General features: G+C 38.2%; 1 protein-coding gene across 10 annotated transcripts in view; it reads left to right on the top strand.

Moving 5' to 3' along the window:
- Nucleotides 1-25,668, top strand: part of DLGAP2 (DLG associated protein 2) — a 628,408-nt gene that overhangs the window by 365,493 nt on the left and 237,247 nt on the right. The window contains exons 1-2 of one of the 10 annotated variants that reach the window (XM_072142341.1): nucleotides 8,981-9,065; nucleotides 21,369-21,443. The exons of the other annotated variants lie outside the window; for them this stretch is intronic. The gene's annotated coding sequence lies outside the window, so the exon portion shown is untranslated. Of the gene's footprint in view, nucleotides 1-8,980; nucleotides 9,066-21,368; nucleotides 21,444-25,668 lie in introns of those variants that run through there. 10 annotated transcript variants of the gene reach the window in all.

The raw sequence follows: 25,668 nt of genomic DNA, 5'->3' as shown, positions 1-25,668 counted from the left end.
GAACAACTGATCAGCAGGCACATGCAGGAGCTCAGAAAGAAGACAACTATAGATAATGCGCTACATAGAGGGTAACTGATGGTGCACTTTTCCCAGTGCTTATCTTGTGTAGTGGCCAGACATAGTAACCTGGGATCCATAGCGTCTGCTATGACTTCGATGCCAATAGTAATACTACTCTGCTGCCAATTCTGTATGATTACTTTTGTGCAAAGGAATATTTTTTTTATTAAATTGTTTTAAGGATTATAAGTTTTTACTTCTCAAAAGAGTGATAAACAGGTGTCTTTTAAATGAGAGGACTCAAACTCAAAATGCGAATACCGCATTGAATTGAATGTGATATAACAAGTTCAATATTGGGACACTGTATAACATCCTCTTTTCTTCCTGTCTTCCTTACTCTTTGATTACCACGTCTCTTAAATTTCTGTACTTTCCTAACTTATGTAATATCCTCCTTAGAGAATCCTGGCTATATAATATAGGTAAGTAAAGTAAGAAGGTATCTTTCATGTCCCAATCATAAGCATAAATCTTTCATGTGAACTGTCTTAATGAATTGTATTTCTGTAATGAGAATCCCTTCAGCATGTATAAGCAGTGAATAAATTGTCTCTAAAGTCAGTGAAATATGAAGTTGTAATGGAAGTCAGTCAGCGCGGCACTAGTCTTGTGTGACGCTGTGATTTGTTTTGCTCTATTTACTAGAGCTGCAGACTGATTTCACCAGATCCCTTAGAAATTCTCCAGTGATTTACTTCAGAGACTTTTAATTCTCTGCTAAACCATCCACTTCCAATCTATATGCAAAATGCTTCAGGTATGGAGACAATTACAGGTGTAGAAAACATGGCCACACTTTCATGGTGTGGAATTGTGCGGCTCTGGAATTGCACAGTTATTTTGCTCCACCAGGTCCACATATGCAATCACATATTGCAGTGTTTGTAGTACTGAGATCCCGTGAGTCTGTAACTAATTAAGTGTCTACACCATGAGGACAGTATGGTTACACGTCAGGACCATGTGATAATGAACTAATATTTTGGTCATGAGAGACCATTAATTCTGATGATTGGCAAGTTTCATGGAGAGGGAAAACAGATGGAATAAGTTGCATCTGCTCAATATTTTCAGATTACTACACTTTCGGCAGTCCAGTAAAAACTCTCAACAAGTCAGAAAGAAAGGGAACTGAATAAGCTGTTTTGTCTAGTCTGCTATACTGGAGAATTATTCACCTTAATGAATTGAGCTTATTTTTACATACTGGAAGCATTTGTGGAATTGGCAGACCTCTATGTAGCAGCTTGAATATAGGACCAAGGGCTTCTTAGAACAAACCAATATCCATACAATTTTCCAGTATGGACTAGAGAGTGAGAAACCTCCAAAAAAAAGTTTAGCTTGCATACTCAAGCATAATATTATTATTTATTTTATAGTGCACCATTAATTCCATGATGCTTTAGAATCAATAAGGGGCTCACAATCTATATGGTAGGATAGATGGAGACACATGGTGAGGGAGCAGAGCCGTGCAGTCAGTGTATGTTTTTTAAGCAATCCTAAACTCATGCAGAGAGGAGGGGCATTAGAGAGTTAGTTGGGAGACCACAGAGAAGAAAAAGCGGGAGATGGAGGCAGCAGGTTATAGCAAGGGCATGGATGTGAGTCTTAAAGGATGAGGCAGAGTCAAAGATGACTCCATGGCAGTGAACTCTAGAGACCCTGGAGAGTGAGGACCATGAATTGTTATTCATTGATTTTGTTCATGTTAAGTTTTAGAAAATGGGAGGAGAAGAATGAGGATATTGCTGATACATACTCTGGAATTCTGGCTAGGAGATAGGCCAGAGGTGTAGATGGAGAAGAGCAGGTGTCCCAGAACAGAGCCTGGGGACATAGTATGAAAGTGATAGACATTGAACGTCTGTTTAGAGAGGTATCTGGAGATCCAGAAAAGATCCAGATCATTGATACCATCATCTTTATTTCTTCTTACTTAACAACTACGTAAAACCCTCTATGTACTCAATTCTGAGTTTAACATTTGTTAAATACATCCCACTCATTCACATGGGGCCCAACATAGAATTTCCATCCAAGTTTATCCCTACCATTATACTGTTGAGATCAGGGCTGTTATGCAGGCCAGACTAATTTTTTTCACACTGCACATATCTATCCATGCTTTTAGTGACTCTGAGTTAGGGGCACAAAGTTGGAAGAGCATAAGAGTCCAAAATGTTTTGTAATGCTGAACCCCTTGAAAACAACACGTTAGCATAGTCCTCCATCACCAAACTTTATATTTGCCAGAATGTAGACGGGCATTTAATCATATCCTTGCATCTGCTAAACCCAGACTAACCTTATTGTAATGTTCTCAAAAAACAATCCCAACTTCCATATGATTTGTAATTCAACAATGGTGGGTCAGTGATAAAGACAAACCATAACCATACCTTTTATCAAAATTCGGAGGACAAAGACAAAGGCTAATAATAAAAGGACATCCGTTATTACAATTTACTTTGATACCTTGTAGCCTATGGCTTTGTTTTTTTCCCCAGATGTTTCTTATGTGCTAAAACATAACTGTAGAAATATGCAGGCTGAAGTACTTTTGGCTCTGACTCCACAACAATAACTTTAATAGTTTTATTAAATATATTTAAAATAAATGTAGGTTCACACAACTTGAACTGGTGCACCAGACTCCCAAACATAGATGAGTGAATCTTCTCAATACATTTCCAGAGAATTATGTGATGGCATGCTTTACACCAACTGGAAGATTGCCAATGTGCTTAGTAATGTAAGACTTACATGCAGATGCTTGGCCATGGAAACCTTTCCATAAAGTTCCTACTGCAAAGCTTTGTATCAGTGTTAATTCCAGGGAAGGTTATTGAGTTAGCAGTGTGTTGGACACTTAAGTATTCAGCTTCTCTGCACTTGGCACCTTCAAAACTATACATGGTCTTATTTTCCGTGATTCCAAAACACTTCCACTTTTCATAAATAAAACCCATGGGGGCACATTTACTAAGGGTCATGTCCAGTTTTATGTCAGACTGTCCACATTCTTTTTAGTGGAAACTGCTTGCACAGGTATTTAAGAAGTGTCTGTGCCACACACAACCTTTTTGTGGCGCAGCTGCACTAGTCTTCATGCGTTACAAATTAGGGGGTGTTGTGGTGCTCAGTCAGACCATGAGCCAGGCTTATCATGCAAAGTCCATCAGAATTGTGTTGCGCGCCCCATGTTAAAGGTGCACCAAAAAAAAGTGGTGCACTTTGTCGGAGCAGTGCGGGGGGTGCCAGATTCATGAAGAATGAGCACCAGAAATCCTGAATCTGGGGCTCCCTGCACACTACACAGGTGAACTGTATTTAGTGCAGTTTGCACCGTTGTTAGTAAATGTGTTATAATATATATTTATTATAATATAATAAATCGTCTTTTCTTAAGGGTTTTTTTTCTATGTCTAGAATAGGAAGGCCAAAAAGTGCTGTTATTATGAATTGTATAGTGCTGACAACATAACATTTGCTATGATTACCCATCTGCAAGCTCTTGGCTGTGAAAGCAAACAAAAAGGAACAGTATAAAGGGGAAAACAAATGGAGCGTAGTACAGGTGTGGGTGTCCAAACCCCACCTAAATGCCTAGTGGCACCCCTTAGGTATACGCATTTTAAAGCGGTCAAAACCTCGCATAATTACTAGAAAACCAAAGATATTCCCCAAAGCGGGGAAAGAGAGGAAAGACACTAACAACAAATCATAGAAATGCAGTAATTCTTTAATGAAAAAATATATAAAAAACATACAAGAATGTGTAATGAATATAAAACATGAGATGCAGACTGCAACGCCCCGACGCGCGTTTCGGCTCCTGCTGAGCCTTCGTCTGGGGGTGACGAAGGCTCAGCAGGAGCCGAAACAAGCATCGGGGGCGTTGCAGTCGTCGCAGCCACTGGCAACACCATACCTGATTCACTGGTAAGGACTGGTATTCACATCATCCTGGATGTCTCATCATGTTCCCTATGTGCCAACCTGGCATTTGTTTGCACCTTAGTACTTCTAACTGACATCCTTGCGATTATATATTATATCCAGCCCTGGTATACACCTATACCAAGTAGAATTTTCTATTGTGTTCCCTATGCTGTTTTTTTCGATTGCAATCTGTCTGTGTTTCACCATCCTGTATAGTTGTCTGCATCTCATGTTTTATATTCATTACACATTATTGTATGTTTTTTATATATTTTTTCATTAAAGAATTACTGCATTTCTATGATTTGTTGTTAGTGTCTTTCCTCTCTTTCCCCGCTTTGGGGAATATCTTTGGTTTTCAAGCTCTTGGCTGTACACACTGCTGGCTGACGATCTTTGTTGAAAAAGAAAACCAAAAAAAATAGAATATAGTTTCACATGTTTTATGTAAATAATAACATATACTTCTCAGACCCTGACTTACATCGTCATCCTACAACTATTTAATAAACACATGGGTTATATTAGTTTGACTTATTGAAATCTAAGCCTTGAACTCAACACCTCATAACTTAAGCAACACCTTGAGTTATGTGTTATCAACACATCTTGTCATCTTGTCAATTGTAGGAATAGCCTATAAGTCTCTGCTATCAGAGACCTGGTCTAGTAATTCCTGGGCATCTTTATAAACAGTGTGATTATGTCTTATTAATGGCCTGGGTATTCCGGACATTGGGGGACATGTATCATAGTTTTTTTTTTGTTGGTCAATTTTTGAGACATTTGGCAGCTCTTTTTTGTACCTTATGTATGATCATGTTCAGTTTTTCCTATCCTGGCAGGTGCAAATTTTGCCTACTTTTTGAGACTTTTTGTTGCAAATGTATCAAATCCACATGGACACAAGCCATGTGAGGAGGTTATATGCAGGAGTGGACACTACTGTTAATTTTGGATTTGAGGCTGTGTCCTCCATTTTTAAGTGCTCTAGTCACACCCCAGGGAGATGACGACATATGAGGAGGCAGTCACACGTGGTGTTAAGGGTGTGGTCACACATTGCGTTTTGATTGCGTTTTGAAACCTATGACAACAACTGAGAAGAGGTGATTTGCCTAATTACATTACTGTTAACATATTCATTTACAAAACGCATAGTAAATGCGATGTTAACACATCCGTTAATATATCACATTTATATTGTATTTTGTAAATGCAAATGTTTACAGTAATGTAATTAGGCAAATCGCCTCTCCTCAGCTGTTGTAATAGGTTTCAAATGCAATGCAAAGTGTGACCGCACCCTTAGAAGTAACCAATAAATAAATAAAAGAAAATGCTTCATATTTATGAATTTTCCAAAAACAGGTTAAAACAAAATTTTAAACATTTAAAGCATGTGAAATAATTCCAATTTACATGTAAAAATAGGGTCCATGAAAAAAATCCTTCCTTTGCACCTGCTCTGGACCAGGTGCAGATTTGCGCCTAAAAAGTCACAAAAACAACAAAATAAGTGGAAAGTTGCACTGAACATCTGGGAAGTAATGATACATATGGCACACTGCACAAGGTGCAGACCGGGGTGCACTTGGAAAGCTCCAACAAAAGTCTCAAAAATGAGACAATTTGGCATGCGAAAATAAAGATACATGTCCCGCATTATGTGAAAAACACAATAGTAACGCAGCAGAGGAACCTTATGGTAGTTTGGTGTGAATATATAGATACATACACTTACTTGTGAAGATGAAAGTACACTCTCTTTGACTTCAATATTTTAATGTATCAGGACTAGGGATATGCCGACCCAAATCTTTACCCCCATCAGTAACCCTTGTGATTAGTGCTGCCATTTTCCATATGCTTGTTGCTCCCTGTGACATCATCAGATAAAATTGTCAGTGGCATTAATAGGGTAACACCCTCAATCAGTGCCGATACTGATCATGGGTGTTACCAGCAGAGGCCGGTGCATCAAATGCTGAAGCTGGACTTCTGACTGAAGTTCGGGTCCAGGAAACCCAAACCTGCAGTGTTCACCATTGACATGAAAATTGCGGGCATACCCAAAACACATCTAGTTCTAAGAAGGTCTTAAAATTATATAAATAAAACTATGTAGATGAACAGCTACATACAACACATCCCACCAGAGAATTATTCAACAGATGCTGTTGAATGCCACTATCTGAAAGGATTTTACCAACTGACAAACATATCATATGTGCAACCAGTGTAATAGCACAAGGGCCTAGAAGTTAAAGTGGTTTGTTGTCACCCTAAAAGAGCTTCCCGATGTCTATTCATTTCCATGTAGTGGATTAGGTTCAATCATTTCATAGTTGGATTGTTATATCTGTGAAATGCAGCATTTCTGTTAATAACATGGAATTATAGAATGTGTTATTTTTCCATTTTGAGTATATTTAGGAATTTTGACTTAATGGGAATATGCCTTTAAGATAAAGCTCTGCTTGTGAGTCTTCTATCCTGTAAAAAAAGGTTTTGGAAAGGGATATCTTTATTAATGAGAAATCCTGCAATTAATAATAGTTAATAGTCTTAATAAAGCTCCTTTGCACGTCAATTAAATTGCTATGTATTTAACAAAATCTGTCTAGTGCATACAGATAACTTATAAACCAGCTCTCAAAGGTACAACATACACACATAAAACAAGTATAGTTATGTTATTAGTCCCCTGTTCCAGGCCGGGTACACCTTGACCTAAAGCAATGTTCACTGTCTTCATGAATGAGACTATGAGAATACATTGTGGTCCACAGATAAGGTGTGAATCAGAGTCTTATTGTGATTTATGGCCATAATGGAGCGTCAGGCTTACCTTCCATTACCATTACATCAGAGAATAAAGGTTCTTCTCATAATATTCATAGTTTCTAAATGTGGTGCATTTTGAGCAGCTGAAGTCTACATGTTCCACTACGCCCAATTATACTATATGTCTTTTCTTGCTGAGAACCATGATAATAAACATGTGTCTTTTAGTTGCTATGGCAATCGTACAGCATGCAAATGGATTTAACACTGAAATAGCTCTCCCAGGCCTTGCTTTATACTGATGCCTCCGTCATGTCTCATGGTAGAAACATATTTTTACCACCTAGAACATACTCACATATTATCACTGTCACTGTAGGGTTGAAAAAGACAATGTATAAGCTCTGTATTCAGAAATGTTGTCGTTAGTTTTAAAGTGCACTACATATATGGTGGTTACAATTACCCAGTGCATTATACAACTTAAAGTGTGCTTCTTAATGAGAGTAATACAGGATACTCGTTTTCCCTGAAAATAAGACTGCCCCCCCTGAAAATAAGACCTAGAAATATAAGGCCTTTCTTGAAAACAAGACCTAGAAATATAAGGCCACCCCTGAAAATAAGACCTAGCGACAGTTATTGCTGCATCTCCCACAACATGGTACATTAGTATTAGTAGATGATTAAGATACTGCAAGAGGTTGTGACATGGGTGAAGAATTCATAAAATCACTGACTGTTGCGGTGCAAATGCTACGAGCAGCTGCTAGAACAAGAAGGAGACATGAAAGGAAAGTTCTAAACATAATAATAATTCTTTATAAAGCACCTACATATTATGCATCGTTGCACAGAGCTTGCCAAATCCGACTCTGTCCCCATGGGGCTCACAATCTTATCTACCTACCAGTAAGTTTTGAAGTGTAGATAGAAACGGAGGACCACCACGCAAACACAGAGAGAACATAAAATCTCTTTGCAGATGTTGACCTGAATAGGACTTGAACCCAGGACCCCAGTGCTGCAAGGCTGTAGTGCAAACCACTGAGCCACCATGCTGCCCATGAGAGATTGAATTTCTTGTTGAATTTTTGTGTGATTCCATTTCTATTGGAATAATTAGACTCAGAGTTCGGAGAGTTACAAGGACGTTAGAAAATGTTGTGGACATCAAGGTCTTTAAATAAAAAATGGTGCTTTTTGTTCAAGATTGTTAAATTTACCATAGATTGTAGTACATGGAAATAGAGTCACAAGACTTTCTTGATGGAATTCAGATGTTTATGCAATAAATAATGGCATGACTTCAGTGTGTTAATACATGTTGATTTTGTTGAATTCTTGTTCATGAAAATGTATAACATCCCCTGAAAATAAGACCTAGTGCAACTTCAGGAGGAAAAATAAATATAACACACTGTCTTATTTTCAGGGAAACATCCAGCAAATAATTGATATTCTTTGTGTAATGAAAAGTTATATAATTTTCAATATACCGTGTATACTTGAGTATAAGCCGAGCCGAGTATAAGCCGAGACCCCTAATTTCAACACAAAAAACTGGGAAAACCTATTGACTCGGTTATAAGCCGAGGGTGGGAAATGCATTGGTCACAGCCTCCCAGTATATAGCCAGCAAGAACCCTGTAGTATATAGCCTGCCAGACCCTGTAGTGAATAGCCTGCTAGCCCCCTGTAGTATACAGCCTACCCAGCCCCTGTAGTATATAGCCTCCCCAGTCTGTCTCCGATGCTGCCTCGGGTCCTTTCGTCCTCTTCGGGTTTTCCGCTCCTCTTCGGGTATTCGCGCTCGGCCGACACACAGAATTATGTCAGCTGCTTGCCGACGTCATTGTTTGTGAGCTGCCGGCATCGCGAGGGGACCCGAAGAGGAGCAGAAAAACCCGGGGAGGATCCTAAGGACCCGCGGCGGCACCAGACCATCGAAACAAGCGTGGGACCTATGGGTGAAGTCGGAAAGGTGAGTTTTGACAAATTTTTTTTTTTGACTCGGGTATAAGGCGAGTTAGGGTTTTTGAGAACAAATTTTGTGCTGAAAAACTAGGCTTTACTCAAGTATATATGGTACTTTATGTATCAATTTCTCATAGTTTTTTAGATCTCTGCTTGCTGTTATTCTACACGAAGCTTCATTGTTTACTTCCTGTGTGACATCACATGATCATAGACAGATTCCTATCCACTGGAAGTAAACAATGAAGCTTCCCATGGAATTACAGCAAGCAGAGGCCTAGAAAACAGTGAGGAATTAATGCAGAAGATATATTGTAAAATTGTATAACTTTTCATTATAGAAATTGTAATATTTATTTGTCCTAAGTCTTCTTTTTTAGTGTAATGTAATAATTACCATTCCCTGATAAAGCTTGGGACCCGATGCAGCATGTCATGAGCCTTATGCTTATTGGGGGAGATTTATTAGAAGTGTCTGGGAGCAGAACTGTTCTAGTTGCCCATGACAACCAATCAGAGCTCAGCTTTCTTTTTCCCACAGCTTTTGATAACATTAAAGCTGAGCTCTGATTGGTTGCCACTGGAAACTTGACCAGTTTTACCTCAGATGCTTCTGATAAATCTCCTGCATTGAGTGTTACCCAGCTATGCCCATACTTTTTGACCTCTAAGTGTTACACACAGACTTTGTAGTGCAACCACAGATCTTTGACTGTTCTTTGGTCCTTAAGTAGCTATGTTAGATGTACACTATAATATATTTTATACAGTTTATTTATAGGAAAGAGTATTTTCTGCCTTCTGCAAACTGTTAAAATATTTTATTATAGATTACCCCTCCTCATCCCTGTTGTGTTATTAGGAGGGACTAAGGTGTAGGCAGAGAGGAATCCAGAGATCGCTAGTAATGCTTTGCTTCGGTGCTTGGCTGGTCAATGAAATTGTAAAACATTGAACTGAGCTCAATTATAGATTGTTTTATTTGACTCTCTTTGGCAAAGAAAAATGTTAGTTTTAGCAGAACAATGTATAATTAAATCCCTTGTTAAATTAATTGTTTGATTTCGAATTACAGCTGAAGGGGGTTTTCTAATACTCAGCGTATTGTGTTGTAAGAGACATATAGATAAAGGAATTTGTTTGGCTGAAGATGCATATGTTAAGCTGTTTTCTGGACATATTTATGTAGTTTTAGTCATGTAATTATGGATTTTATTTTTTTCAACCAATGATGCAAGATGTTAAATTCCCGGCTACTGCTGTTGTATACATGATGAGCAGGAGCATATTATATGTTTATCAATGTGGAGATGACCTGAAAAATAGAGCACACTGTATATTTTGAAACATTCAACATGCTGTAAATTCTCTAGTATTCCTTCAAAAACTTTGGGAGAAATTTATCATAGCTGGTGCTCCACATGGTGTAATGGCAAAATAACCGCAATTTCTTGCAGTGCACAAGAACTGCAATTATTTCAGTGCTTCCACGCCAGAAAACTGGTGTAGGAAACGCATTCTTACATTGCATCATTTCTCTACACCTTTCCAAACATTCATACTTTACTGTATGTCTGAATACAGTTTTTGAAGTATAAGATAAATGACGGGAGGTGCAGATATTGAAAAGAAATACATGCCTATTTTGTTATGAGATGAAATTGCCACGGTATCACACCACAGTACAGCAGTACTTGGAATGGCACATAATGGCTAGGGGTCCTTGCTACAGGTTTGTATATACAGGTGGTCCCCTACTTAAGAACACCCGACTAACAGACGACCCCTAGTTACAAACGGACATCAGGATGTTGGTAATTTACTGAACTTTAGCCTTAGGCCTCTTCCACACTAGCGTTGCGTTTCACGTCAGGGTGCAATGCGTGAAAAACTGACGTTTTTGGCTGCGTTTTTGTTCCATTTTTCCTTGGAGTAATTAGCGTTTTTGCGTTTTTCACGCGCGTGTTGTTAGCGTTTTTTTCGCGTTTTCGGCGCATTTTTCACGCGCGAGTCAATGGGAGAATCGAGCATTTTTCAAAGGGACCATGGTTTGGGATTAAAATGGGTTATTTAATTGAAAAATAATGTCTTCTGATAAGTTGCAAACATCTGCGATCTATTCTTCACTGTTCCCCGTGTATATTATCTCCCGACAAGTTAGCAGATGTGAAGAACAGTGAAGAATAGAATAAAAACAGTGAACACAGTGAACACAGGATCATTTAAGAGAAAAACACAGTGCAGAACACAGTGCAGAATAAATTACAGATGTTCGGCACATCTGCTTACTTGTCGGGAGATACGCGCGGAACGGTGCGCCCAAAATAGCATGTGAAGAACAATATATATGTGTGTGAAGAACAAATTGCAGATGTTTAAATACATCTGCAATGTGTTCTTCACACATATATATTGTTCTTCACATGCTATTTTGGGCGCACCGTTCCGCGCGTATCTCCCGACAAGTAAGCAGATGTGCCGAACATCTGTAATCTATTCTGCACTGTGTTCTGCACTGTGTTTTTCTCTTAAATGATTCTGTGTTCACTGTGTTCACTGTGTTCACTGTTTTTATTCTATTCTTCACTGTTCTTCATTGTGTTTTTTTAATTAAATGATCGTTCTCGAGCAGGGGAAATACTGTTATTCTGGTCACCTAGCAACCCTTACGTTTAAAACGCATTGCACTCGCATTGCACTTGCAATGATTGCGAGTGCAATGCGTTCTTGATGCATCTCCATAGACTTGAATGGGGCGTCAAAAACGCGCGTGACTCGCAAAAGTAGAGCATGCTGCGATTTTGACGCGCGTGAAAACGAACGCAAGCACGCGCGTGAAAAACAACGCTAATGAAGAAAGACCCATTGAATACAATGGGACAGAGTGCAATGCAAGTTCTGCGCGTCAAATGCACGCGCAGAACTCGCGCGTGAAAAACGCCAGTGTAGAAGGGGCTTTAGGCTACAAAGATCAGCTGTAACAGTTATCAAATGTATAAAAATAAAGTTGTAGCACCTTCCAAACACAGATTAAGAGCTGCACATAAGAACGGTCCCAGATGGATTAAACCACAACATCCAACATACAAATTTTAAAAAGTTTTCTTAACCTGCCCGGAGCTCACAGTTGTAATCTTCGATTCCCCTGAATATGTATATACAACTTCCTTCAGTCCATGAAGATATTTTCAGACTATGAAGTCTTTCAGTCAAAGGTGTCTGCAATTGAGTTGTATTGTTAATCCTGGTTCTTATGAAAACCCAACTTTTTTAAAATCCATTTGTCACAGAGAACAATAAAATTCTGTCTGGGGTTGCAATTATAAGATATACATTTCTGACTTACATACAAATTAAACTTAAGAACAAACCTACAGAACCTATCTTGTATGTAACCCGGGGACTGCCTGTACAAGGTTGTAGGTCTTTTTATTTCTGTAATGAGCCAGTGAATATACTGTATATTATCTTTCTATACATTGGAATTTGTTAAATTCCCCTAAATGTATACTTAAAACATGTTATAAGGTACGTTTTTATAAGCAGAACCCTTGGTAAATTTCTTTTGTGTACATATGTATATTGCAAACATGAAAGAAAATGTGCATGCTATTTATTTCCTCTAATAAATCAGCATTACTATTTCCAATAAGCCCTAACAGTCCTCTCTGTATGCAGAACAACATCCCTTATCCCAGCGAAAGCAATTTTTATTCAGGTCAGCAATGAGCATGGAAATTTCATGCCATAAGGTTACTAAACACTTTTAGCTCGACATAATTTGTGTCCAACATTGAAATCAGTCTCATTCGGATAACATAATTAAATGAATTAACAGATGAAGCAAGTGTAATTTAATAAGAAGGATAAGGGTAGTGTGACTGGAACCGGGTGTATGAAATCAGTTTAGTGCACTGGACCAATATCCCTGTATTGTGGTTGTAACTATTGAACATATTGAACATATTCATATAAACTCACTATAGGATAAACATATATAAAATAGAATGTAATAATCTATACAATGATTATTGCTGCTACGGTTCTTATGTCTTTTGTACATTTTATTCATATGTTTGGTTATGGCATCTTTTTATTTTTTTAGATAAGACATCAATATTTTACTAGTAGAAATATGAAGTAAAATCTGTCTTCAATGAAATGAGAAGTAAACTGAGCAATTTAGCAGACTTAACAGTACAGATAATAGGCGATAGAGACTTTCTCACATGACACAGTAAATTACAAAGATTCTTAGATTCACCGCATTCACTTTTTTATTGACAATTTTACTCTTGAAATATCTTACTGCAGCTTTCATTGATTGGATGACTTAGTCACATGATGATACAGTTGGTTTTAAAAGGGCATATAAAGACTATGTACACTACAAAAAGCGGCTGTGAATCGCTGTGCATCAGTTTGACATCTTTTTTTTACAAAGTGATTCATTAAACCGTTTTGCTAGACTATAAATATGTTCTACTTTTTGAGGGATCAGTCACACATTCCCTTAAACTAAAGTCAATTGGCAGTGCATAAAGTATTGCATTTAGTGCAGTTATAAGAAAATCATTTAAAAATGGGCGGCACATGGCGCAAGCATCTGCCTTCATGCTTAAGGACACGCTGTTGAAAGGATGGGTATTTCTAACCACTTGTTCTAGTAAACATTCTGGTAGATTTGGCATTAGATACATACAATTGATTTCAGTAAATGTTGGACTCATAGCAGTACTCAAACCTTCTGTACATTGTGACCCATTTTATACTGAACTTATGAAGTATGAATTATTAACTTTAGATGGATGCATACTATGTATAAAGGTTGATATGTTCCTACAGCATTTTATTAACCTATTTATATTTTTATATCAAAACAATAAGAAACAGATGGATGCGCATGAACAGACCCAAATATGTGTAAAAAAGCAATAACTTTATTTGTAATCACATATAAACAACAGGGCATACACAAAAACCATAAAATACACCTAAAACCCGCACAGGATATCTGTGCAAAATTCTCAGGGTAAAGCCCATAAACCCCGCCTGTGCTTCGCCCTACTCCTTGTTGCACCTTTCTATTTATATTTATACTCCTACGGGGACATCAGATGGTAATGCCCACTTGGGCTCCTATTCAGGCACTTTATTGTTTTTTGCACACTACAAGTCCCTGTTTTAGGTTTCATATTACTATACGCACATAACGAATTGTCTACTTTGGCTTGCATTCCACAGGAGGGGTTTATGGGCTTTGTCCTGAGAATTTTGCATAGATATCCTGTGCAGTTTTAGGTGTGTTTTATGGTTTTTGTGTATGTCCTGTTGTTCATATGTGATTCCAAATAAAGTTATTGATTTTTTTTACACATATTTGGGTTTGTTCATGCGCATTCATCTGTTTCTTATTGTTTTGATATGCCGTTTTTGGATGTGTTGACTATTTGCACTTTGGTTGTGCTCGCCTCTCTTCCTTAACTTATTATTTATATTTGTAGTCACTAACCTACTATAAATATAATGCTAGAGTTTATATTATCCCTATTACCTTGCCTTATATTTGCAGTGTGAGAGAAATCCAGTTCAGGTTCTGCTTTAGAAGCAGGTTATGTAGAGTGTACTGTACTGAGTAATTTATAAAGCAGGAGTCACAGTCACTATAGCAACCATAGTAACTGTACAACCAGCGGCGAATGTGCATGGAAGTCATTGACGAAATTTTCCGACCTGAATATATGCAGAGAATCTGGGGATACATTTTATCTTTAAGTTTGCTATTATTTGTTTTGAATTGGAACTGGTAAATTATTAAATAAAAATAATATGAAAATTCCTGAATAAAGGAATAGTTATTATTAATATTCATTGAAATTCAGACCCGGAGTTAACCCCTTCCCGACTTGCGCCGTACTAGTACGGCACAAGCCCGGTCCTGGTGCATGGAGAGGGCTCGGTCGTTATGGGGTTAATATTATACAGGCAACTAGAAATAGTGATCAGTTGTTTTCAGAGACTAATTGTTCTGGGTTTTCATTTAATGCTGAATGTTAATAGATTTTAGTTTGTAGAAAGGAATTATTTATATTTCTAGAAGGATATCTCCTATTATGTGTGTGTAAAATATATATATAGGTTTGTCAACTGCAACAAGTTGGCATTGGAACAGATTTAAAGGTACATCCATCAGATTTAATGAGGGTAGACTGCCATAACTTACATGCCTGTCATTTCTTCCAGGTGATGGCACAGCTTTTATTACATCCTGGAACTACACAAATCTTATAAAAATGGGTCTATAAAATTATGCAAATGAGAAATAGGCGCTCTGGCATGCTTCCTGGCTCCCCCAAGCATTTCATTTATGCACGCCTGTGCCACGTGCTGATAGTGACATCACAGGCTGTCTGCGATATCAACATGCAGGACCAGGCTAGAATGAAGATAGTGAAAGCATGCAAATATTAAAAGCCAACGGCACCAAGAGAGGCTCAAGTGACATACACTCACCGGCCACTTTATTAGGTACACCTGTCCAACTGCTCGTTAACACTTAATTTGTAATCAGCCAATCTCAGTGCATTTAGACATGTAGACATGGTCAAGACAATCTCCTGCAGTTCAAACTGAGCATCAGTATGGGGAAGAAAGGTGATTTGAGTGCCTTTGAACGTGGCATGGTTGTTGGTGCCAGAAGGGCTGGTCTGAGTATTTCAGAAACTGCTGATCTACTGGGATTTTCACGCACAACCATCTCTAGGGTTTACAGAGAATGGTCCGAAAAAGAAAAAACATCCAGTGAGCGGCAGTTCTATGGGCGGAAATTCCTTGTTGATGCCAGAGGTCAGAGGAGAATGGGCAGACTGGTTCGAGCTGATAAAAAGGCAACAGTGACTCAAATCACCACGCGTTACATCCAAGGTAGGCAGAAGAGCATCTATGAACGCACAGTACATCGAACTTTGAGGCAGATGGCCTACAGCAGCAAAGACCACACCGGGTGCCACTCCTTTCAGCTAAGAACAGGAAACTGAGGCTACAATTTGCACAAGCTCATCGAAATTGGACAGTAGAAGATTGGAAAAGCATTGCCTGGTCTGGTGAGTCTCGATTTCTGCTGCGACATTCGGATGGTAGGGTCAGAATTTGGCGTCAACAACATGAAAGCATGGATCCATCCTGCCTTGTATCAACGGTCCAGGCTGGTGGTGGTGGTGTCATGGTGTGGGGAATATTTTCTTGGCACTCTTTGGGCCCCTTGGTACCAATTGAGCATCGTTGCAACACCACAGCCTACCTGAGTATTGTTGCTGCCCATGGCCATCCCTTTATTACCACAATGTACCCAACATCTGATGGCTACTTTCAGCAGGATAATGAGCCATGTCATAAAGCTGGAATCATCTCAGACTGGTTTCTTGAACATGACAATGAGTTCACTGTACTCAAATGGCCTCCACAGTCACCAGATCTCAATCCAATAGAGCATCTTTAGTATGTGGTGGAACGGGAGATTCGCATCATGGATGTGCAGCCGACAAATCTGCGGCAACTGTGTGATGCCATCATGTCAATATGGACCAAAATCTCTGAGGAATGCTTCCAGCACTTTGTTGAATCTATGCCACGAAGAATTGAGGCAGTTCTGAAGGCAAAAGGGGGTCCAACCCGTTACTAGCATGGTATACCTAATAAAGTGGCCGGTGAGTGTATAAACTATAGAATTATGTGCATCTGGAGTGTTTTCCGGTCACATTTACCAAAAAGATTATATTTGATGTATAACAGAGTGCATTGTCATCTAAAAGGTAAACATCAGTAGATGCCAAATTGATGCTCAAAAATTGTTGCTATTCTCAAGGAAAACACTAAGAGGGAGATTTATCTTTTCTCTTTCAGGATTTCCTGTCAGTCCAGGTCATTTTTGTGTCTAGTTTCTTAGTTGAATTTGGAAGACTTTCCTTGTTGTGCCTGTCAGTCTAACAATGATAACCGGTGTGAAGGATATGACTTTTTTAAACAAAAAGTCACAAAGTTGGTTGTCCTGCAGCTTACTGCCAAGTTCGCCCACTGACGGGAAGAGCTTTTGAACATTTAGATAGACAATACAGAGTACTCGCTACTAAAGAGCTAATTATCTATAAGATAAATAAAACGAGTATTGCTTGGACTTGAGCACCACTAGTTGCAGTGCAAATGAGATAAAATCACAAAAAATGTGTAAATTGACAACTTCACAAAAATATGTGACTTTTTTGTACTAAGACAAAGAAGAAACACTAGATGAATCTCCCTCTAAGTACTAGGTCCTGCTAAAAGGAATTCAGTAAGCCACCCATAGAAGTCAGGAACTGGTGTGCTCGTGCCAATCAGCAATTTTATGCAGCACTAACAATCATCATTTAATTATAAATGTGTGCAGTGAACATCTGTAGGGACTTTTTTTCAGTCATTGCCTAACTTGTCGTATCATATAAAATGGAGGAAATTATTGATTATTGTCCATTTATTCATATTCTGTAAAAAAAAAAAAACATCACAGCAGCACTCCTTAAAAAGTTCACAGGCTATTGTTTTTAAATATAATGGTTTGGTGGAGGAAAGAATTCACTTAAAGGGGCATTCCCATCTTAACTATATATTATATATAAATAGAGCTGAATGGTAGGTGGCAATCTCTCCATTCGGCCCGGCTACAGAAAGAAGGTCAGCAACCCCCCTTCCCGGCATTGGTGCAGGTCCCAAAAGTGGGACCAGCATTTATCACCTATTTACGACCTATCTTGTAGATAGTTAAGATGGGAATACCCTAAAGTCATGCTTGAAATGACATACCATATATACTCGAGTATAAGCCTAGTTTTTCGGCACAAAAAAATGTGCTGAAAACCCAAACTCGGCTTATACTCGAGTAAAAAATATATAGGTTTTACCAGGTTTTTGTGGTAAAATTGGGGGCCTCGGCTTATACTTGGGTCGGCTTATACTCGAGTATATACGGTAAATTAAAGGAAATCTACAATCAAAATATAAATATAATGTATAAATGGATAAATATTTTAAAACCCTTTGACCATCAACCTGTAAGTCTTAGTAAATATAACAATAAATGCCTACAATGCAATTACAAAATGTAATTATCATTTAGGAAGTATTTCCCCTTATAGCCGTCTTATTAGCCTAAAAAGATTTTTTTTACATTAATAGGATTTATGGTAAAAATAGGGTAATACAATTTGAGAAATACAGGCTCCAGAATGTCTCAGTGATAGTCTACTATGCCATTTTAAAACCAACTTTATCCAATAAAGCGGTGACCTATTTGTTTTTCTGTGACTTTGCCAAATGTAACAATTACACCATGGGGAACGTGGACCGAGGATGATCTTTATAAAGCAGTGTGCTTTGTTTTCATTGTTTTTCTTTGTAACCGTGCCCTTTCAGACTTTTTTGCTAGCTTTGCTAAGGAACTATAAATAGCAGGAACAGTATGACCATAAGTACACACTGGTCCAATAATATACACACTTTTTAAAGTATATGGAGACAGAACTTAGTGATGCTTGGCAAAGTACTGTGACCAATGCCCTCCATGGTCCATGTGTTATCACTTGTCCCAAGTTACCATGTTGTTTTCTTTATAAGCGCTGTTTGTACAGTTATAGGGCTCCTACCGGTAATCTAATGTTATTAAGGAGAGATGGGTTTGTGCTATGTATTCTAGCTCTTAATGAAACCTTACAAATTCACACTCAATGTGAGTGGGCATCCAAGTAATACACTTTAGCCTGGAAGTAAAAACTCAGTCTTAGGCTACATGTAAACTCAGGCTTAGGTTCATGTGCCGTAAGCTGCAAGACAGCTGAAGAAGCAGGGGGTAAGTGCTGCTCAGCCCTCCCCTCTACATAGGGAGGTGAGTGGCTGTGCCACAAATCTGGGTAGGAGCCATAAGCTAGCTGCCGTTTTTGTGTTTAGCTGACAGACGCCATTTGCGGACATGTGCATGGAGCTTTATAGCTGATATTTGGATGTGTACATCCTGTGCCAACTACAGAGGCACCAACACCAGATGGTAGAGAGAACCTTCTGGTGCCACCTGTGTGATAAGATCTGGCTCCATCATATTCTAGCAGACATGCATGTCTTGTGAGATAATGGTTCAGTATTACCAGAATAATATCAAGTATGTTAACATCTTCCCTGGTTCGCTGCTTAGTTACCATGACTACCTCAAATGAAGTAAGTGAAGAAAACATTTATTTGTTTCCTGCACTAAATTAGGAACATTTTTCTTTCCTTAGATTAAATATTACATTTTATTTTCCATCATGACAGTCTACCATCACACTGGCATATAATGAGGGCGTTATTATAGTTATATATTTAATTGTTGTGATACCTCAATGTATAAGTATCAATTGATAAATTACAGCAGGAGACATTGTACATTACATTGGGGATTTCTGCAGCTCTTCTGGTGTAGATTTACTGAAATAAAACTCCACCATCTGAATTTAAGACGCATGACTTGAGTATCTTATTCTATGGAAATACACAGCCTAAAACCCCAAACCTCTCACTCAGCTTAAAATTCAGATCTGTGTCAACCCGACTTTAGCCACATACATTTAAAGCTTAAAATACCTCATAAATGTGATAGGTTGAAAAAACTATTTCTGCAAATGCTTTTTATATTGCATACATACATACCATCTGATCTCAATGCAGCAGATCATCTCATTTAATTTGTTTTTTTTCCATCCTTTTTGATGGTGGGTATTTAATTGTGATTAAAATATTCATCCCCCATTCATCCCCCATTAGTTTATGAATGTATAAACTAATAAACAGCCTTAAATGGTTAAAATGAATGGCATACCCTTAGTTAAAGAGCATTCATTATAGATTTAATAATAGTCCCACTCATCACCAGTTTGAAGACTTAGTGGCACTTTAACAAGGAGAGGTGATCAATATTAGATTTACCTGTCTTCTGGCACCACCACCGGTACCAGTTACTGCTAAGTAGTGAGAACCATTCCTGCTACACCAGGGTTCTGTGTTTTAAGGACCTTCTGAAAACTGACAGACTATAGCAAAAATCTTCCCACCACTGGCAGAACTAACATCCGCATTTACTAAGAGGCTGAGGCCTCTCCCTATATCCACACAGACAATGGGAATATCAAGACGGGGTTTAAATGCCAGTCTTAATAAATCCTCCCCCTATAGGTTTAAGTAAGTTACACAAGGCAAAATCTTCTTGAGCTTATTTTATGGAAACCATAATTATATGTACAGTATTAGAAGAAAGGTCATTATTATTTAAAGGAGTCTGTTAACATATTTTCCACTATAAATGGCTGACAGTGATTGAGAGGATAGAGAGAGCAGTGCGATGATATGTGTTACATGACCAATATGTAATATAAGTTTCCATCTCCCTTTTCTCACATGTTTTTTTTTCATGAGCAGTGTTTGAGGATCTCCTGCCCTCTGTTCCTGGTTGACTACCCTTATGTTCTGTGACTTGATTTCTGGAGACCTCACTCGCAGAGGTTTCACTGAGGGTCATTAATGCAGACATATGCAGACCCTTTTTTTGGTAAACAATATCACTAAAAATACTTTGCTACAGGAATATCTCACCTTTGATTTTGTAAAATTCTGTATTTAAGGGGTTGACCACTTTCAGCAATTTATTGATAAGGTGTGTGTGTAATTAAAAGTTATACAATTTTCAAGTTTTTTGGACCAATATCACATCACAGACCATGGAACAATTTTGGACCAAAATCACATCCCCATTGTGCTTGGCTCAATATCACAGACAGTAATCAGAGCTGTGTGTTATAACGAGCCGTGCACCTGTGTGACATCACATGACCATAGACTGATTTCCTTCCACAGGAAATAAGCAATGAAGCTTCCTGTTGAATTACAGCAACCAAAGATCTGAAAAACTGTGAGGAATTGATACAGAGAGTATATTGGAAAATTGCATAACTTTTTATTACACAAACAACATGATTATTTGCTGTAAGTAGAAAACCCCTTTATGGACTAAATGACCAAGTTTTACATTTCCATGATCCTGCTCTTAACAGCTCCACAGTTGCCATTGTGCAGTTGGTTTAGTGGGCACCACAGTTGTACAGATTATGATAATGCACGTCTATGACACTATGAATTAAGAAACTCCAGACAATCAGATTCTGATTATTATTCTGTGCCCGGTAAATACTGCATTTCAGGGGTTACTGTTTGGATAACTGTGATTTTAATTATCAATCATTTATATACCATATGAACTGCTTTGGAAATACTGAACATTACAGAAATATACCTATCACCTTATGCATAACAAAGTTACTATCAGCCAGAACACGATTTTCAAGGGTATGTAGAGAGACTGCAATATTTAGTCTACTGATGCAAACACAGCAGATGCTGAGCGTGGATGCTATTGATAGGAGTGTCCCCAAGAGAAAACTCATTGATAAATGTTCTAATAAGTGAGAAACCAAGCCATCCATGAAGGGGATAATAAATAACACCATATTTCTTCTGTCTCTTACACAATCTAGGAAAGAACTTCAATATCTTCAGCAAAAATCCAGACCATATTTTCATTGCTCAGTGTTCATGATCAGCAGAAAGAGGTTAGTAGTCAAAGAGACCATAAATCTAGTCAGGTCACCGAGGACTAGAGTAACAAATGAGTTTTATGATCCCTGGCCATAGAGGCTTCCCTGGGGTTAAATTGTGTTTCTCACAAAAACGGAAGCGTTCACTTTCCTGGTGTAATAAAAGAATTTTAAATGACATATGTCCTGTCAATTACCATCTAAGACACACAGAAAGATTCTTCGGCTTTCACTTTCCTTTGTATCATTGAGAAACATTTATCTTAAGGAGATTCAGCGATTTTGACCCCTCAATACTTCTTACAGTGTCATAGAGACCTGGGGTGATGATCATGCAGGCTGGATACACCTTAGGGTTTTCGTGTTCCTTTCAGTATTCTTACTAATGTATATTGCCCCAGTAATCTTCCCCCAGTAATCAACCCAGTTCATAGGAAACTACAAAATAATGAATCCTGTAGACATGCTGCTATCCTAGTTGTATCATTTTGTCTGTGTTTCCGAGACTAATGTAAACTACTATGAAGGAATATTAAATACTATACATTATCTACCCAATTGTAGGTTTACAAAAATATGGTTAATATTTTGGAGAACAATGTGCCATGACTGTTACCAAGTGGGGGTGGGGATATATCATGAACTTAGAGTCATTGATTATAGCTCTTCCTTCAGGAAGTCAACTTTGAAGAAAATAAATGGCACATAAGGGAAAATAGCATAATATCTGCTTTACTACCACTAGTAATTAAGTAGTTTGTTTGTTTTAAATGTTCACATTATTATTATGAAATAATACTACTGACATCCTTCTAAAACACACACAACAACCATTGGTGCATCTGCAACTTTCATTGGAATTAATAGGGCAAAAATCCTTGACGCCCCTTACAACAAGTGTAGGGCTGGTACAGTACACTCGTTGGGGGGGATAGCGACTTGGTGAGATGGATTAGTGAGCTACTTTTATTTTCCTTTCCTTTTATTTTATATTATTCTTTTCTTTTCCTTTTTTGCTTATTCCACATTATCCATATCCTGTTTGTATTATTGGTATTGTGTCTGAAAATAGTCTTTGTTATGCTTTCTAATCTTGATTTTACTATAGTCTTACCAAGTGCTGGACCCATTTTGATTCCAACTTGAATCTTTAAACAGACTCAGGCTCTGTAATGCAGGCTTTGTAATGGACAGAGACAGTGGGCCCTGAGACTAAATTCCCTTTTTTGCTATCTCTACGTGCTTGCCTCATGTTACCCCACTGTTAGGGACAACTGATTGATGTTCCCTTCTTACACAAAAGTGAAAAAGAGTCAGTCACAGCAGTTTAACTGTTGAACTGGAGCAGAACTGCAGGGTGTGGTGCAATGAAAACCAAACTGCCAGCAAGCCTAGGCCTGTGTTCACATTGACAACATACCATAGAAACATAATGACAGAATCATTGCATCTTCAGCCCAACTCAACTGCACAGATAGAGGATGACCGCAAAACAGATGTTAAAGGCTCCCTGTGCATATACAAAGGTATCCACCTCATGGTTGTTTTATACTGTAAAATTATAAAAGTTAAATTTAAACAGTTAATAATAAATATTCACATACCACATGTTTTCATTTTTAGATTAGATTTATTAGATTATTCAGACATATCCATATATTTCTGTTTATGGTAGATTTCAAACGTTCTTAAATGGCTGATTTTCTGCATTTTAACCACAATCTATAGGGGACACACAACACTCACAATACAGACAAGCAAAAATAGTTATCTGCATATGTGGAGTATTGTTATTGGCACAATGACCTGCCTTGCGAGTAATATTTTTTTCATGTGCACTGAACAATGGTAACTAGTTAACAGCTTCAAATTTTACCAAGAACATATGTATGGAATTTCCATATTAACAATGGATTGGAACTGGCAAAATTACTATTATTATCATAATCACTAGTTTATTTAAGGCGCAAACACACTCCAGAGCCATCCATGTAAAAGGAACAATAATAAGATGCTAAATATCATAACAGATCATTATAATTCAACTTGAAAGGGATTGTTCATTTTTAAATTTTGATGCTTTTGCATACTAGCTATTATATTAGGGCAGTTTCATACTTTATCCCAGCACTGCTTTTGATGGAAGACAGATGTACAGTATATGATCTATCTTACTGTATTTAAGGGGCATATAAAATAAATGCTGAATATCCACAAAGAGATTTATCAGATGTGTCTAAGAGCTAAACAGTTCTAGTTGTCCATGGAAACTAATCAAGGCTCAGCTTTAATTTTATAAAGGGATGTGGGAAAGTGAAAGCTGAGCTCTGATTGGTTGCCATGGGCAACTAAACTAGTTCTGCTCTGATAAATCTCCCTTAAAAGTCTAACCTTAACATAGCTAGCTAGATTTTGTTAACATAGTTTCAGGGTGAATTCAGTATGATATATGCTTATTAGACACTTTTCTGTAAGGTGGTCCCCAGCCAAAACTGGGTACTTACCTCAGGCACTCCTCTTAACCAACAGCTCCAGCTTCTTCTCATCTCACATTCACAACAATGCGGACAGAGGCGCGTCTATGATCTCGGCCCACATGATAATTTGTAATCAATTTGCAAAACGCCCGCCTCAGTGGTGCACACGGGCAGAGATGGTAGATATGCTTCTGCCACGCACTGCTGTCAATCTGAAATAAGAAGAAGACGGAGCCGTTGGGTGAAGCACCTGAGGTAAGTGTTGAATTTACTATTTTTGTGGGCCATCGCTGTGGACATTTCATTGGAGAAGGACACTGCTGGGGACATTATATCAATGGAAGAAATACTGCTGCAGACACTTTATGGAGGGGGGGGTACCACTGTGGACATTTTATGGGGGTAGCACTGTTGGGGACATTCTATTAATGGTTGGCATTTCTGAAGTCATTTTATGGGGGGAGCACTGCTATGGACATTTAATGGGGGTGCACTGCTGGGGACATTTTATGGAAGGCACTGCTGGATACACTTTATGGGGGGGCACTGCTGTGGTTATTGCATGGGGTGGGCACTGTTGGGGATAAATTAATGGGGGAGCATTGCTGGGGAGAATTTATGGGGGGAGCACTGCTTGGGATGTTGCATGGGGGCTCTGTTGCGGATATTTCATTAATAGTGGGGGAACTGCTGTGTTCCTTTTATTAATAAATTGAGGCTTCTGCTGGAAATATTTTTAGTGGGGGAGGGCTCTGCTATGGACATTTCATTAATGGGAGGACACTGCTTCTGGCATTTCATTAGTGAAGGATGACTGCTGCAGACATTTCATTGATGAAGGGAAGCTGCTGGACATTGTATTGATGCGGGGAGACAGCTGGATATTTTATTAAAAGTAGTGGCTGCATTTCCCACCCTAGACTTATACTCGAGGCTAACTTTTCCCAGGTTTTTGATGGTAAAATTAGGTACCTTGTTTCACACTCTGGTTATCTTATATTTGTGTATATGTGGTATCTCTATTTTTTTTCCTCACAATAAAAATGCCTAAGATATGGTTCCATTAGAGATGTAAGGGGGCTATAGAAAAGGGGGTATTATGATATCCCCTTTTCTGTGGTCTCTTCTTAAGACATTAAAATGGAGCTACAGAAAACAATAGAGGGGGCTACAGGAAAGGGGGCATTTTAGACTAGGGGTGGCAGGAAATGAGACATTATATGGGTTATGGTTAGATATGGAGTATTTGCGGCGCATACAATTTACTTTTCCAGAGACCATGGTAAGAGAGTTACCTGAGAAAAAAAAATTGGATGTAGCCGGTCCCCAGATACAAAAATGTTGGGGAACACTGTTGTAGAAGACAGCATGCCTCTATCCTCTATCTATTTGATATATCTGCTCATGCTTACAAAGACTGCTATTTACAAGATTTTATGATACAATAAATTTGTCTTTTAAAAGCTAGTAATCCATTTACACATCTGGAAGCAATGACCCATCTGTATATGAACGGCAAGCTAATGTTTAATCAATATTATTAGATTTAGACGGACCTAAAGCAATCTGAAGTTTCTCCTCAGGCATATAGATATAGGGGCTTTTATCAGGCCTTCTTCACTAGAATACTGAAGCCAGAAGGCTTGGAAATGTCAGGCATTACAATTATAATCCCTTTTACGCCAAAGGATTTTCTTATATTTTCTAACTATGGCATCCTTCCTTCTAAAATCAACTTAACAAAAATAATGCTAATGAGCAAG

Source organism: Engystomops pustulosus, chromosome 3 (assembly GCF_040894005.1).
Source record: "Engystomops pustulosus chromosome 3, aEngPut4.maternal, whole genome shotgun sequence".
Lineage (NCBI taxonomy): Eukaryota > Metazoa > Chordata > Amphibia > Anura > Leptodactylidae > Engystomops > Engystomops pustulosus.
The sequence above is the reverse complement of the archived record's forward strand: the minus strand, read 5'-3'. Positions and strand labels throughout refer to the sequence as shown.